General features: G+C 41.7%; 1 protein-coding gene across 4 annotated transcripts in view; it reads right to left on the bottom strand.

The window, feature by feature from the left end:
- Positions 1-16,999, bottom strand: part of HTT (huntingtin) — a 4,811,037-nt gene that overhangs the window by 2,914,796 nt on the left and 1,879,242 nt on the right. The gene's annotated exons all lie outside the window — the stretch shown is intronic.

Genomic DNA, 16,999 nt, shown 5'->3' with positions numbered 1-16,999 from the left:
ATCAATATCGTCCTTTATTTGTCCTGTTTGATCTTTAGTAGTACTTTGGAAAGGAGAGGCAGAGGAGGAAAGGCATAAACTGATAGGTTTTTCCAGCTGAAGGACAGAGTATCCACTTTCTAAGCTTGTTTATGGGGAGTCCTTGTGCAAAATTTGTCCAACTGGTAGTTCTGGGGGGAGGCAAACAGGTCTATATCTGGGCTCCCCCATTTTTTGTCAACACGTTGAAAGTCTTTGGTTCCAGCTTCCACTCGTGTGGGTCCATGAGGTTTCTGCTTAGTCCGTCTGCCAGTGTATTTAGCTTTTCTGGCAAGAATTGAGCCTGTAGATGCACTTGGTATCTCAAGGCTGTGTTCCACAGTGCCATGGCTAGTCTGCAGAGGGAGTAAGAATGGGTACCCCCTGTTTGTTTATGTACCACATAACAGTGGTGGTGTCCATCTTTACCATTAATTGTCCTGGAAGAATGTGGTCCTTGAAGGCTGTCAGAGCATTCTGTACAGCTAACATTTCTTTTTGTCTGATATGCACGTGCATTTGACTTGGGTTCCATTTGCCCTGAATGCACTTCCCTGCCAGGTGAGCCCCCCATGCATAGTCTGATGCGTCTGATGGGGTTTGGGCGGCAGGGGGTAGAGTGAATGGTAGTCCCTTCTTTTGGCGGCAGGCCTCTGCCCACCAAAGGAACTCTAACCGTAGGCAAGGTATGATAGGAATCATTGTTTCTAGATCCTGAGAATGTAGACACCATAGGCTTTTTAGATACCACTGTAGTTTCCCTCATATGCATTCTTGCATATGGAATTAGAAGAATGCAGGAGGCCATGAACCCCAAGGCTTGCAGTATTTGCCTTACAGATAGCAGGGTTTTTGTGGCCATTAGTTTGAAGTAGGGTGTCAAATGAATTTGTTTCTCTGGCATGAGGAAAGCCATCTGGGAAGTTGTATTCAAGTATGCTCCCAGGAATATAATTTGTTGACAGGGTACCAGGTGTGATTTATTTTTGTTTATGGTGTACCCCAGACAGGTTAGCACCTGCTTTCTGCCTGAATTAGACAATCGTCCAGGTATGGGTATATTTGAATATTTCTTTGCCTGCAAAATGCAATGACTGAAGCTAGGCACTTTGTGAATACCCTGAGCGTAGTAGATAAGCCAAAGGGTAATGCAGAGAACTGCTTTGAAGCATAGGTATCTTCTGCAAGGTTCCCTGATTTGGATGTGCAGGTAGGCTTCCTTTAAATCAAGTGTTGCCAACCAGGCATCTTTGCCTAGCATAGGAAGCAACTGGTGAAGAGTTAACATCTTGAATTTTGGAATCACCAAAAAGGTGTTTAAGTTAGACAAGTCCAGTACAGGGGACCATGAGTTGCCTTTTCTGGGTACCAGGAAAAGTCTTGATTAGAAACCTTGTCCCTTTTCCTCTTCTGGTACAGTTTGATAGCCTTTATGTTTAAGAGAGAGAGTACTTGCTTTAGAGCCTCTGCCCACTGATTTGGGGGTAGATCTGGCCAACCGTTTGGGGTTGGTAACGTGTGGAAGTGAAATCTGTATCCTTGGGAAACTATATTTAAAACCCATTTGTCCTGGGTAATGAGTTCTCAGTTATTTGCCTGCAGAGCAATCTTTCCCCCTAAAGGAGCAGTCAGTTGAGAAGTGCTTGGAAGTTTTAAAGTTAAGTCATTGAGACAGTTTACCATAGGGGGGAGTTTTACTACTCCCTGATTTGGAAGTGGGAGCCCCCCACTGCTTAGTCCTGTGCGTACCCTGGGAATGAAGCCTGGGTGTTCTGCTGGATCTGGGTTTGGACTGAGAAGGCCTGGAAGAGGCAGGAAAGGACCAATTCTTAGAGAGCCAATGCCTACTAAATCTTGGAGGTTGTACTTGTATGAAATATTTAACAGTTTGCATAGATTTAGCTTTTTCCTCCATCTTTTTAAGAACTACTTCTGCCTTGTTGCCAAACAGGCGGTCCTGATTTAAGGGAGCATCCAGTAATTTAGCTTTAACATGATCTGGCAAGGATTGCTCCTTAAGCCAAGTACGCCTTCTAAGTACAGACCCAGTGACAGCAGCCCTGCAAGATGCCTCTAGTGAATCAAAACCACATTGCAAAGTATGTTTTCCAACCTGTACAGCAGAATGCATTAAATCCTGTAAATCCTTATTTTCAGCACAATCAGGAATCAACAACATTTTCTGTTTAAGCAATCCAATAATATGCTGCTGATACTTTAACATAAGAAACTGTCAGTTTAAGGCCCTAATGGCCAAGGCTGCAGAAGTGTATACCTTCTTACCCCATCTATCCAGTGCCCTGGAGTCTCTATCAGAGGGGGTACGATTTTGGCAGTAGTAGCCTTAATGCCTTTGGGTCCCTGTGAAATGGTCTCAGGATCTGCAGTAGGATTTTTGAAAAGGAACTTGTGAGAGTCTGGTACCCGGTAATATCTATCAGGTTTTCTGGGAGCAGGAGGTAGAGAGTCAGGGGCCAAGCTAGATTCCAAAAAGGCATAATCAACAATGTCTAGTACAGGAATGATAGCTAAAGGCCTGTGCTGGGGCAGGAGTAAGAAATCCCAAAGCCTCTTTTTAGAATTAGAGTAATCCTGAATTTCCCAACAAAAATGCTCCCTAAGAGTATGCAAGGTTTCACCAAAACGGAAATCCTCTAGGGGGGAAGCAGAGGGAGTAGAGTCCTCGGCATCAGAATTCTCATAGGTAGATAAGGGTAAATCCGGGTCATCAGAAGAAACAGAAATTTCAGAATCCTGGTCAGAAGTATCATAAGCAAAATCAGTCATAGGTCTCAGAGGGGGAAGGTTGGCTTCCCCTGATTAAAGTAATAAGGTCTTCAGCCATTCTTATCATTTGTTTTTTAGGCATAGAGGCCTGACCATGCGGTCTGGGTGTCGGTTTTATAGGCATGGTTCGAGTTTTAGGCCTTGAAGAAGAAGATGGCATCGGTTTGATATGCAAGTCAGTAGGCCTGAATACACCCTCAGAAGCCGGTGCCTGCACAGCAGCTCCAGACCCATCCAAGGTAGAGACATCCGCAGATTCCACAGTTGAAGCATCTCACAGCATACCGGATTCTGAATGGGTCTCAGTAGAGGCCTGCGAAAGCACCTCACTTATTACCGGCAAACTGGCGACTGGCTTAGGAGAAGCGTTGTCGGCAGCTTTGGACCTAGGCGGCCTGTCTCTGTCTTTATCTTTGCGTTTCTTCGGAATGTCGGTAGTTGGATGGCTTACTGATGACATATCTGGATAACTGAAGCGAGTACCAAAATATTTAGAAGCGAAAATATACAGACGACAGATAGTTCATTGTTTAAATATGGCACAAAACCGACAGCGAAGTACATCGTGGTCAGGTCTTAGGCAAGGAATACAGTATGAATGGAAATCTTTATGAGGCATTTGCTTTCCACAAGAAATAAAACTATTTACTTTTACTGACATCGGTTTAGAGCAAGAAAAAGTTTCCCCAACGGGGTACTTAGCTTTAGGTGAAGACTTCGGTTCTGAAACTCGAAAACGAAAATTTCAGGAGTCGGCATACCAGCACTTGCGAACTGCTTTTGCTTCGGGCACCGCACGGCAAGAAAGACTTATGTAATGACGTCGGCTGCATGTTTTATACCCTTGACTACCTGACGTCATGGAAGATGAGACAGCAACCGACACAGGACCCAATACTTTGTTAATCAGGCCGACTAAGGGCTACTGTAAGCAGATAACCGAAATGTGATGACTGCAACAGTGAAACACGAAGAACAATAGCAATTCTGATTCCTTAAACATGTCTTATAAATAGTCTGTCCTATTTTTCTAAAGGTATTTAACTACCCTTGAAAAACTAGACATTAGACTTTTTATAAAGTGTATTAAGTGATCGCTTGATTGACACCCTATAAACTGTTATGTTCAGTGCCTGTAGACTCTGGCTCCAGTGGAAAGTGCCCTCATCCACCCAACCCTTGCTACAACACTGAGCAGAATAAATAAGGAGGAGGAGGCAGAATCTTATATGGAAAGCCCTGGAAGGCTCATTTATTCTGCAATTTCTATCTAACATTTTGGCGACTACCAAATCATGAAAAAGTACAGTTTTGTACCTACCATAAATGTAGATGTTCGAGTGTAAACACTGCTGCATTCATTACACTTGGGTTATCCTGTCATCAGGCAGTCCCGCAGTTGGCCAGAGTTCCAAAGTCTTGATCCGGCGTCGGTTGCTGTCGCCGCCTCCCTGACATCAGTGCGACAGGGGTATACAAGACGCAGCTGACGCCATTTTCTTCAGTTTTTCTTGCCCCAGATGTCAGGTGCCTCCAAATAGGTAGGCAATAGAAATTGCTAGTAAAAAATACAAAAGAAAAGCAAACAACCATTTTTAGTTACCAGCAAATACTGCCCATAGTTAAGAAAGGGTATATGCCCTAGGTAAATACCAGAAAGTAAGAGGGGAAGGAGGGAGGGTAACCTGGACTGCAGCAGTGTTTACACTCGAACATCTACATTTATGGTAGGTACAAAACTGTACTATGTTCATCATGTTACACTGCTGCAGTCATTACACTTGGGTGGAATCTCAAAGCTGAGGTAGGGAGGCTGGATCTATAAGGCATTAGGGGTGGCTATAAGGCCCTGCAGTGCAGCAGTGGCGAAACCAGCTCTGGATTTGGAGTATACAGGCAAATGGTAATGTTTGGTGAAGGTATGCACAGAACTCCATGTTGCTGCTTCCAAAATATCCTTGGTAGGTACTCCTCTGAGGTAGGCAGTTGAAATGGCTGTTGCCCTGGTGGAGTGAGATCTAATGCTGCTAGGTACAGGTTTCCCATTGGTGGGTATAGCAGAAACATATGCAGTGTCCTATCCATTTTGAAATAGTCTGCTTTGAAATGGCTTTTCCCTGTGCTCCTGCAGCGTATGCTACCAATAATTGCTCAGATTTTCTGAAAGCTTTGGTTTTGTCCAAGTAGAAGCGTAACTGTCTGTGAATGTCCAAGGAATGTAGTAGTCTCTCCCCTTTGTTCTGTGGTTTTGGATAAAAAGTTGGCAAGTGAATAGTTTGGTTTAGAGCCACACTTGATACCACCTTTGGCATAAACGTAGGGTTGGTTCTTAAAGACACCCTGTCCTGGTGGAAGATGAGGAAAGGTTCCACTGCCATTAGTGCCTGTAATTCTGAAACTCTTTGTGCTGATGATATTGCCAGTAGCAGAGCAGTTTTCCAAGAGATGTATTTTAATTCTGCTGTGTTAGCTGGCTCAAAAGGAGGTAAAGTTAATTTTTCCAAAACAAAATTCAAGTCCCAAGTAGGTGGTGGTGCTCTACGGGGCGGTCTTATGTTTTTAGCCCCTTTGAGCAAAGGATTAGAAAAAATTGGTGGATCCATGTTGTAATGAGCAGAAATAGCTGAGGCGTAGATCTTGTCCAGCATATCAGTTAGGTATTGCAGTATCTGAGGAATGTTTGGGACTAGAGGGTCAAGGCTGTGCACTTGGTTCCAGGCACAGAATCTCTTCCATTTGTCCGAGTATGCTTTCCTGGTGCTAGTCCTTCTGGCCGCCAGAATGACATCCATAACAGCTTTGGAAAGAGGCATTGCTTGCTTGACTAAGGAATTTTCCATGGAGCTAGATTTAAGGTCTTTAGCTGGCTGTGAAGTATCTGATTGTTGTGCTGAGTCAGCAACTGTGGAATTTGTGGTAAAATCCAGGGTGGTTCTTGTGTCAAGTTCTTTAAGATTGGGTACCAGTGCTGGTGTGGCCAGTCTGGTCAATCAATATAATTTTTGGCTCTTCCTGCCTGACTTTTATGAGCACCTTTGGAAGGAGAGGTAAAGGGGGAAGCGTATACTTGTAGTTTTTTCCAGCTGAATGAGAGGGCAGCCACATTCCATGCTTGTGGATGGTAGCTCCTTGTGCAGAATTTCTGTAATTGGCAGTTCTTTGGGGTAGGGCAATTCTTTGGGGTAGCAAACAGATCTATGTCCGGGCTCCACCATTTTTGTGTTATCATTCTGAATACTTGTGGGTTCAGTTCCCATTCGTGTGGGTCCATAATGTTTCTGCTTAGGTTTGCCAGTGTGTTTTTCTTTCCTGGCAGGAATTGTGCTTGCAGATGAACTTGATAGTTTAGAGCTGTGTTCCACAAGGTCAAGGCTTGTCTGCAGAGGAGGTAGGAGTGTGTGCCCCCTTGCTTGTTTATGTACCACATAACTGTGGTGTTGTCTGTCTTTAATAGTAATTGTCCTGGATGCAGTAGGTCCTTGAAAGCTATAATAGCATTTTGTACAGCTAGCATCTCTTTTTGATTGATGTGGAGATGTCTTTGTTCTGTGGGCCACTCGCCCTGGATACATTTTCCTGTCGTGTGTGCTCCCCAGGCGTAATCCAATGCATCTGTTGTCAGTATTTGCCTGGCTGTGGGTTGAGTGAAAGGCTGTCCCTTGTTGAGGTGACAAGCTTGTGCCCACCATCGAAACTCCTGTTGTAGGCAAGGAATTAGTGGTATAACTGTTTCCAAACTTTGACAGTGTTGAGACCATACATTCTTTAGGTACCACTGTAGTTTCCTCATACGCAGTCTGGCATATTGAATTAGTAGTATGCAAGATGCCATGTAGCCCAAGGCCAGCAGAATTTTTCTTGCAGGGAGTTGGGTCTTTGTTGCCATTAATTGAAAATATTGAGTCAGATGTCCTTGCTTGTCTGGCGTGAGATAAGCCATCTGGGCCGTTGTGTTCAAGCTGACACCCAGAAATATTATCTGTTGTGAGGGCACTAGTTTTGATTTCTTTTCATTTACTGTGTACCCCAGGCAACTTAATAACCTTTTTACATACGCCAGATGCTTTAGTAGAATGTCCCTGTTCTCTGCTTGAATCAGGCAGTCGTCCAGGTATGGATAAATTTGAATTCCTTTCTGCCTGCAAAATTCAATTACTGGTGCCAGGCACTTTGTGAAGACCCTGGGCGCAGTAGATAAGCCAAAGGGCATTGCAGAGAATTGATAGTGCATTGAACCAGCTAGAAATCTGAAGTATCTTCTGCAATTTTGTCTGATAGGGGACATGCAGGTATGCCTCTTTGAGGTCCAAAGTCACGAGCCAAGCTTTCTTGCCCAGCATGGGAAGAAGCTGCTGTAGTGTCAACATCTTGAATTTTTGAACATCCAGGTAAGTGTTTAGTGTAGAAAGGTCCAGAATGGTTCTCCAGGCTTTGTCCTTTCTGGGGACCAGAAAGAGTCTTGAGTAAAATCCTTGTCCTTGTTCCTGTGGTGGTACCTTTTGAATAGCTCTCATGTCCATGAGTGCTGTAATTTGTTTTTGAGCCTCTGCCCATTGATTTGGTGGCAGATTTGGCATTCCTTTTAGCCTTGGAAAGGTGTGGAAATGGAACCTGTAACCTTGAGATACAATGTTGAGAACCCATTTGCCTTTGGTGATGCAATGCCAGTTGTGATAGAAAAGTGCCAGTTTTCCTCCTAAGGGGGCTGCCAAGACAGAGCTGTTTGGCAGCTGTAGTGGAAAGTCATTGAGGCTGTTTTTTATAAGGTTGAGCCCTGTCTTCCCCTTCTTTTTGGCCTGGTGTGCCCCACTGTCGAAGCCTGTAAGGGCCTTGCGTCTGACCTCTACCTCTTGGACGTCTGTATCTGCCCCTTTGAGGTCTATCTGTGACTGGAAAGGACCAATTCTTTGTTGGCCAATTTTTGCTAAAACGAGGAGGCTGAACCTGTAAGAAATCTTTCACCGTTTGCATAGATTTTGTCTTATCCTCCATCTTCTTTAATACCTCCTCTGCCTTAACTCCAAACAGCACATCCCGCTGCAAAGGTGCATCCAATAGTTTGACCTTAACATGATCTGGTAACGTATGTTCTTTTAACCAAGCATGCCTTCTAATGACAGAGCCTGTAATTGCTGCTCTACAGGAGGCTTCAAAGGAATCAAACCCACATTGCAAAGTATGTTTTCCTACTTGTTCAGCTGCATGCAATAAATCCTGCATTTCTTTTAAGTTAGGAGGATCTGAATCTGGAAGCAACTTTTGTTTCAACTGAGACATCAAAAATTGCTGATATTTTAGCATGTGAAATTGGCAATTCAAGGCTCTCATTGCTAAAGTGGCAGACGTATATACTTTCTTTCCCCATCTGTCTAATGCTTTGGAATCTCTGTCAGAGGGAACTGGGTTTTTTGCTGATGAGGCCTTAATCTCTTTGGGTCCCTGAGAAATAGTTCCAGGGTCAGCAACAGGGCTTTTGTACAGAAATTTGTGAGAGTCAGGGACTCTGCAATATCTATCAGGTTTAACAGGGGCTGGGGGGTAAGGAGTGAGGGTTCAAACTGGATTCAGTGTACACATCATCCACAATGTCTAAAACTGGTGGGATAGCAAGGGGTCTGTGTTGGGGCAGTAAAAGGAAGTCTCTGAGTCTTTTCTTGGATTCTGAGTAATCCTGGCCTTCCCAATGGAAATGCTCTCTCATGGTATGTAAGGTCTCCCCAAAGGAGTAATCCTCAGGCGGAGAGGCTGATGGAATTGATTCCTCAGCATCAGAATCCTCATAAGGAGGTAAAGAATATCCTAGGTCCGAGGTAGAGTCAGAGGAAATGGACACCTGGCCAGAAGATTCATTGTCTGCATCCTGCCTGGGCCTTTTATCAGGAGGGGGATGGGACCCCCCTGATCAGGGTGATTAGGTCCTCGGCCATTTTTAGCATTTGTTTCTTAGGCATGGAAGCCTGTCCTGGTGAGAGTTGTGTCTGTTTCTCAGCCTTTAAGGGGGGCTTAGACTTAACAGAGGGTTTAATAGTTAACTGGGTAGGTATGAAAACACCCTCTGTAGCTGTGGATTGCTCAGCTACTTCGGTTTCCTCTGTAGGTTTAGGATCGGTAAACTGAAGGCCTAGTGCATCCGAAGGCCCAGCCAGCTCCACGTGGGAGTCGAAGGCGGTCTGTGGTTCTGTGGAAGCGGTCATCAGGATCTGCATAGGCGCCTCGCTGAAAACCGGAGAACCGGCGACTGGCCTAGAAGAGGCCTCATCGTCCGTTTTGGGCCTCGGATGCCTGTCCTTGTTCTTTTTATGCATTGCGGTCGTCGGAATTTCCGATGGCATGGTGTAATTGAATTTTCTACCAAAATAATGTCAGGCAAAATCAAACCAACGTTTAAAAGTGCGCTTGTTAAACCTAGCACAAAACCGACAACCAGTGACGTTGTGGTCAGGGCCTAGGCATGGAATACAATAGGAGTGGAAATCCTTACGAGGTATTTGCTTCCCACAAGAAATACAGTTATTAACTTTTACTGACATCAGTCTGAGGCAAGAAAAAGTTTCCCCAACAGGGTACTTAGCTTTTTTTAGAAGACTTTGGTTCTGGATTCGGAATGAAAATCTCAGGACTCGGCCGACCGGCACTTGCGAACTGCTTCTGCTTCGGGCTCCGCGTGGCAAGAAAGACTGAAGAAAATGGCGTTGGCTGCATCTTATATACCCCTGTCGCACTGACGTCAGGGAGGAGGCGACAGCAACCGATGCCAGACCAAGACTTTGGAACTCTGGCCGACTGCGGGACCGCCTGACGGCAGGATAACCCAAGTGTAATGACTGCAGCAGTGTAACATGATGAACATCTTATCAGATATCAAACCTTTCAAAAAGCATCTTAAAAATAGGGCTTTTAGAAGCAAACATAAAACTGATACATAAATATGTTGAGGATAATGCGAATTTGATAACAGGTGTTGTGATCTCATGGAATGTCACTGACTCAGGCTGTTTAAAGTTGTCAGAGGGTTATAATGAAGCAACATTATCCCCAATACCATCTGAGAAGACAGTCTCCCATTCAGAAGAGTGACCCAAAGTGATACTGCAGTCTTCAAAACCATTTTTTTCATAGATCTCTACTCCAACCACCAGTCTTTTCAAGTCAAGGCAGCCAAGGTTCAAGAAAGCTGATAAAACTCAATGAAGAAAAATGACTAAGGATACAGAATTAACTGCAAAGTGTGCAACTTTCCACCACTATCCCACCTCCAATATTAAAGAAATAGCTTCTGATTTCATTGTATTAGACTTCTTTGGTAATTAATTTTTAAATAATTTCAGTGGCCATGCTCAAGTGCTGTGTTGATCATTAAAAAAAAAAAGAAGACAAGAACCACAATGAAAATCTTTTTCTAATGGTTTGGACAAAACGCCTGAATAAAGACTTGTCATTACTTTGACAGAATAGTCCTATTGTATTCCCATAAAGGAAGCAAAGATGTTTTCTCCTAAACTAAGGGAACTTTTAAATCTTCGCAGCTATTAATGTGCCATAGTCACTTTCACTGACACAGTCACTGATGCAACAGTGCTCATTCAGTCCTGGGGTAAAATTTTCATTGAGCACTATTAATCTGGCTGAGGTGACCCACCTTACTGTCAGTGTTTTTGTGAAGACTATCAAGATGCTGAGAGGGTCTGAAAACATTTTTAAGGAACTGAAGTGTTCTGTTGCTTCACCATTTTCAAGGGATGTTTCCTCAGAACTTTTACTCAATAATAGCATGTTATGAATAAATTTTCCTCATGAGATAGAGTGTTTGGACTAAATGGAAAAAAATAACTGCAGAATCAGTATTTATCTTAAGGAGATATTTTCTGTTCACATTATCCAAAGAACAAAGGAGCATACTTATGAACACCAAACAAAGAACAAAATGAAAAAAAAAAAAACAAAATAAGAAAATAAATCTTATTTAAGTACTGAAAAGCATGTATGTGTTAAACTTTTCTAAGTCAAGTACATTCCCCTTCAAGTAAAGGAAAAATAATTTAAGGGGTGGGGTTAATTTCCTTATCTTGTCTACATTTCCTTTGGATGGAACCAATGAAAACATAAAGGTAGAGTAGAAGCATTTAGAAAAAGCTTAAACATCAACACTGGAGCTGTAACAGTGCAAAGGTTATGATCATTCTGACTATTCCATTTAAGATTTAGCAGTAGACACCAGTACTACAGTGACCCATTCAAATTATTACTCAGCTTGATTTTTAACTGTGTGTGTGTGCCATGACAAATGAAGAAGACAGTGGGAAACCAGACAAACATTCACTGCATAAAAAAAAAAAAAAAAAAAAAGAATTAAAACTCTAGCTTGCAACGGTGAAAATGTCCTGCCTTTGAAAAGTAGCTATAGGAGAAATGTGGCAAGGGTAACTGTTGGGTCATTCCAGTGTTCTGGTATGTTAAACATGCCTTATCCCACACTCAGTGAGGAGATTCTGCACTGAATTTCAAATTACGTTCATCATCAAGGTCTCAGTGACAGAAAATGGGGTCCAAATGGAGGGATGAAAAAATCAACAAGAAAAGGAGATTAGTATTGCTGGAACTGAATTCATCCTCAAGTCTTAGTGAGTAGTATCTTTATGTGATTGACCCTGTTTTCACAAAATCTCACCAAGGCGACACTGCTTTAGACTGTAACTTATACAACATACATCATGGAGAGAAGTAGGTTAAAAAAAATAAAAAAGACAGCTGGGTGCACAAGTCCCAGGATAAGAAAATGCCCAATCCTAGTGTACACACGGGGTCCAGGACTGGAAAAAATGTCATGCAGAATTTTCAAGACACGCAAAAATTCCTACAATGGAGTTAGGCCAGGTTCAAAGGAAGGATGGTCCTCTGTTGTACAATGAAGTAATAGTTCACAAAAAAAAAAAAAAAAAAAACAAAGTCCAAAAAAAAAAAAAAGTCATAAAGATGATATATTAGATCATTGAGAATAAGGAAGAAATTACGTAATACTACTATTATGCAGGAAGCCCAGAATTTCCAGGTAGAAGATATTCAGAAAGACTGATAGAGAAATTAGTGGAAAGAAAAATACTTGCACAAGAAAAACTTGTTAAAAGCTTCAAATGCAAATTTGCGTTATTAATCAACAGATCCATGAAAAATATTATATGGACAAAGAAACTTTGGGCCACCTAGAAAATGAAGCAACACAGGAAGTGGAAAATATAAATAACAAAACCTAGAGATTTTTTAAAGGTAAAAAAAATAAAACATGTATATGGGAAAGAAAAAGAGATCTGATATAGTGCAATATTTATACAAGGAGAAAGCCAAACTAATCAATACAAAAAAGCAGCTCCAAAGATATCTGAAGAGAAATACAGGCAAAAGCACCTGGGATGTGGAAAATTTCACAATACAAAAAAAATAAGAAAATGACGGGGGAAAATAGAAAAAGGAATTAAGTAATGGGCAAGTTAAAGAAATATAAACTGAAGTTATGGATTACCTGCAAAATAAAGGATTCTGTGTAGAAAATCCAACTTAGGGAATGTCACAGCATGACAATGAGCTCCCAAATCAAGGAGAAACAGGTGCAACAGGAAGCATCTGATGACTTTCCACATGATGATGCTCTAAAGCATTCAGCAGAAAATCAATATGGAAGTTGAGATGGAGTTGCACAGCAAGGGAAGGAGCAGGAAACAGTGGCAACTCTAATACATGCAATGTTGTGGAGTGATGGGGCAATGAGTTCCCATATGAAGGAGCAGCAGAAGACACAGGATACAGCTAAAGAGATGTCGTCACTGGAAGATGTTCTGGAACTTTCTGTAGAATTCTCACTGGAAACAGACAGCAAAGAATGTGCTCTCATCATCATCAACCCACTTTCTACCAAGGGTTGGAGTGTCGTATCAACTGTCGCCATCTCTCTCTCTCTCTCTATTCAATATCACTCTCTTGCATTTTTCAACATTCATGCCCGATTGTCACAGGTTTTCTCTCACACAATCCATTCACCTCTTTGCTGGACATTCTTGCTTCCTTTTGCCTTCTACTTGTCTGTCCCAAATCTTGTTCACTAGGTTGTCTTCTGCTTTTCTGCTTATGTGCCCAAACCACTGTACTCTGTTCTCTTTGACCTTTTCTGCAGTTGAAGCTACTTTGGCTTCTGCTCTTATGCCTTCATTTCTTTGCCTGTCCCACAGTGTGCAGTCTCCCACCCAACTCAGGCACTTGATCTCCATCATTTCTACCTTCCTCAACTGCTTTGCCTTTACTTCCCAGCTTTCCATGCCATACAGTAGTTCTGGACAGTGCCACTGTTTTGTACACCTTTATTTTCAGCTTCTCTGGCATTCTTCTGTCATATACTACACCTGACATACCATGCCAGTTGGTTGCAGCCCCTCTGATTCTAGCTTTGACCTCTTCATTCAGACTTCCCTTTTCCTCAACCACTTCTCCCATATAACTTGAAGCTGTTAACCTGCTCCGCTATTTTTCCTTCTATCTCAATTCTCAGTTTCTTCTGAACTCCACCATCTGCTGCCATTACAACTGTCTTATCTGTACTTGGTTTCATCCCATGTACCTTTAGTTTTGCATTAAATTCCCCTATCCTTTGCTGAAGTTCTTGCTCAGAGTCTGCCTGTAATGCCACATCATTTCCATACAACTATGTTAATCTGTCCCCTCTGACCTGTTTACTAATGTAGTCCATCACCAGTATGAACAGCAGTGGGCATAGAGCTGAACCTTGGTACATTTCCACTTCCACTGGGAACCCCTCTGTAAGACAGGACACTGTTCATACTTCACTCACTGGGTCCTTGTATACAACTTGTATTAATTCCACCAATGTTTTGGGGACTTAGAACCATTGCAGGACTACCCAAATCAACTTTCTTGGGACCTTGTCATATTCTTTCTTCAAGTTTAAGAATGCCCAGTTGGACTTTTTCCTCATCTCTAGCTTATCAACTATGTGCCTCACTGCAAACACTGGGTCAGTTGTGCTATATCCTGATCTGAATCCAAACTGCTCATCTCCCATCCTATATTCTACTACTCAGCGCATTTATCAATCATCCTCTCCAGAACTTTCATGCAATGTGACAGGAGTATGATACCTTTGTACTGCCCACAGTTGTGACCATCTCCCTTATTCTTGAACACTGGCACTAGTATGCTTATTCTCCAGACATCTGGGATACGTCTTTCTCTCAGCATTGCTATAAGTACTCTCATGAGCCATTTCTTCCCTATTTTGCCCAACATCTTTATCATATATACTGTTACCTCGTCTGAGCCTGCTGCTTTCCCTGACTTAATTTTCCTTAGTGCTATTCTTACTTCTTCTAGGATGGGCTCTTCTTCTCTCATCGTGGGCTCTATACAGGGCAAGTACAGCTTCTGTGGGGTTTTCTTCATTCAGAAGCTGCCAGAAGTACTCCTTCCATTTGCCTTTGATGTACTATGGACTGGTGAGCAGGTTGTTGCTGGCATCCCTTATGAAGGGTGTCTGACTATCTTCTTTATCTTTCTGTTTTTCCCTTGTAACCTGATATAGTTTATTTGTGCCATCTATTGAGTAACTTTCCAGAAGAGAGTAGAGTGCCTCTGATGCCCTGTTCTTTGCTACTGCAACTCTTTTCTTAGCTTCTTTGTTAGTCAACAAGTATTCCTTCCCACCGTGGTCCATATTTTCTATCTTCCACTTTTTCCTGCACTCCATTTTTGATGACTTCCTGGACTTCTGCATTCCACCTCCAGCTTTCCTAATGTACCTTATTTCCCTACCTAGCTCTACAGACTTCCTGGACTTCTGCATTCCACCTCCAGCATTCCTAATGTACCTTATTTCTCTACCTAACTCTACAGACTTCCTGGACTTTTGCATTCCACTTCCAGTTTTCTTCTGTATTTATTTTCTTTTTAGTTTACCGGGAAAGTCTGACTGGACACAGGTCTTTTTTCAGCAGATGCCCGGGGAGAAAAGCTCCACATATAACATTATTCAATTACAAAATGACAACATGGTATGCATAAGACCATTTGGTAAACATAAAACAGTAACACTTTAGGATATACATGATAGAACATATGATTCACAAACGTAATACACTGACATGAAATAATTACTGTATGTATATTCATTGCTGCCTCAAATTACATTTTATGCACCTTATTTCTCTACTTGGCTCTGCTGTGTATGTTATGTAGTCCTCACACATGCTATTTTGAGATGTTGCCCATTCTTTTTCAGCTCAACCTACTTCTTCCTATTCTTGAGGTGGTAGAACCCTGAGTAATTCCTTGAACTGTTGTGCTTTCTCTCCAGTCAACTTCCAGGTCTTCAGTCTGGTCTTGGTTGACCTTAGACACTTTTCTGACCACCGCTTGCTCCAGACTGTGGCAACCAGTTGTTGATGCTGTGGACCAACTGCTTCACTGGGGATGAATTTGCAATCACTATTTCTACCCCAGTGTCCTTTCCTTACTAGCAGGAAGCCTACATGAGCTGCATGTTGGCCACTCTTGTATGTGATCTTGTGACTGCCTCTCTTTCTGAACCATGCACTGGCTACTATCAAGCCATTTGCCAGACAGAAGTGCTCTCAGTCTAGAGGAAAATGAGCTAAAGAAAGAGTTGCTTGATTTAACTGAGATGGACAGACATATTAAGACTGATGAAAAAAAATTGATGACAGGAAGTAAATAGGACCCAAAATGCTAGAAGTCTGATAAATAGATGAACACAGTAATCAAGACTTTTAACACAAAATCATGGGATATAACAGAAGTAAATATGATATTTTCCTGTGCAGCTAAATTAATAGATAAAGCTTTACCATAAAAACAGAGAGCAATAAGGGAAGAAATAAGATGCCATCATGAAAGCATCATACAGATAAAACTATAATGTAAAAAAGACAAGAAGTGCCACTTTTAGGACAATATAGAAGAGGGAACAAATCAACAAAAACTTTGAAAAACAGGCAAAGTAAAAGCAATGCTGTGTATCAGATCAGACCAGGATCTTACACTACTGCAAATAATAAACTAAAGATACCAGCACAGGCAGAAAAAAATAGAATAAATATAAAAGAAAAGTGCAAAGTAACTCATTGATGACCCAAAACACAGTTTTATACAGAACTGGGAAACAAAGTAAAAGGAATAGAAACACCACCAAAAAAAAGAAATAGACACATTTTGGAGAAATATTTATGAAGACCCTGTGGAACATAAAGATGCTGAATGGATAGAAACATTAAACAGCAAGGATTTCAAATGTACAGGATATGAAATGGATGAAGAAACCAGTAGTGCAGCTAGGACAAGGATAGAGGGGTAACCGTCCTGGCACAAATTGTTGGGGGGGGGGGGCAATTAGCCAATTCGATATTTTGTTAATGCAATATCAACTTTTAAAAGACAGTAATGCATTTGCGGTCAAACCTGAGCAGTGCAGAGCTCAGTATGTGGTCTAAACTGTAGCAACTGCTTGCTAGATTATAGCAAGCAGTTTGCTACAGTTTAACAAAAAAAAAAATCATTTTTGTTTTACCTAAAATTAGCGCTCCATGCAGGTAGGGTATAAACTGCAGCAACTGTTTGTTACAGTCTAAAAAAAGATTTTTTTTCTTTTAACTAAAACATGAACACCAAAGCACTCTTTGCAGGCAGGGTATAAACTGTAGGAAATGTTTTGCTACACTTGTTACAAGTAGTTTGGTACAATTTAAAAGAAGACTTTTTTTTTAACTGAAGCATAAACCAGAAGTAAACAAAAATCAAACAACAAAAGGAAGAATATAAAGAGAAGAATGACATGAGAAGGAAATAAATGTGGAAAAGCCATATAGTGGCAACCATAGAGATCTCCTGTAACAACCTATGTTAATCAGGATTTAATGCAGGAATGGTTAAGGACAGGCAAGTTGAAACCAAAGAATGAAAGGTTAATAATGGCATTCCAGAATCGTGGATTATGTACACACTTTTTTGCAAAGTCCATTGAACATGTGGGAGAAATGGATAAATGTATGTTCTGTAAAAAAAAAAAAAAAAAAATATTGCTGTGGACTGTGAGATACTCTACTACACTATACACTGAAAGGCAGAATATTGTAGCAAGACTGTTGCACTAGGGATTATGCAAACACTGATATAGAAA

Source organism: Protopterus annectens, chromosome 2.part1 (genome assembly GCF_019279795.1).
Source record: "Protopterus annectens isolate FY-2018-M chromosome 2.part1, PAN1.0, whole genome shotgun sequence".
In the NCBI taxonomy this organism is placed as follows: domain Eukaryota; kingdom Metazoa; phylum Chordata; order Ceratodontiformes; family Protopteridae; genus Protopterus; species Protopterus annectens.
Note: the sequence above shows the minus strand (reverse complement) of the source record. Positions and strands in the feature narration are given on the sequence as shown.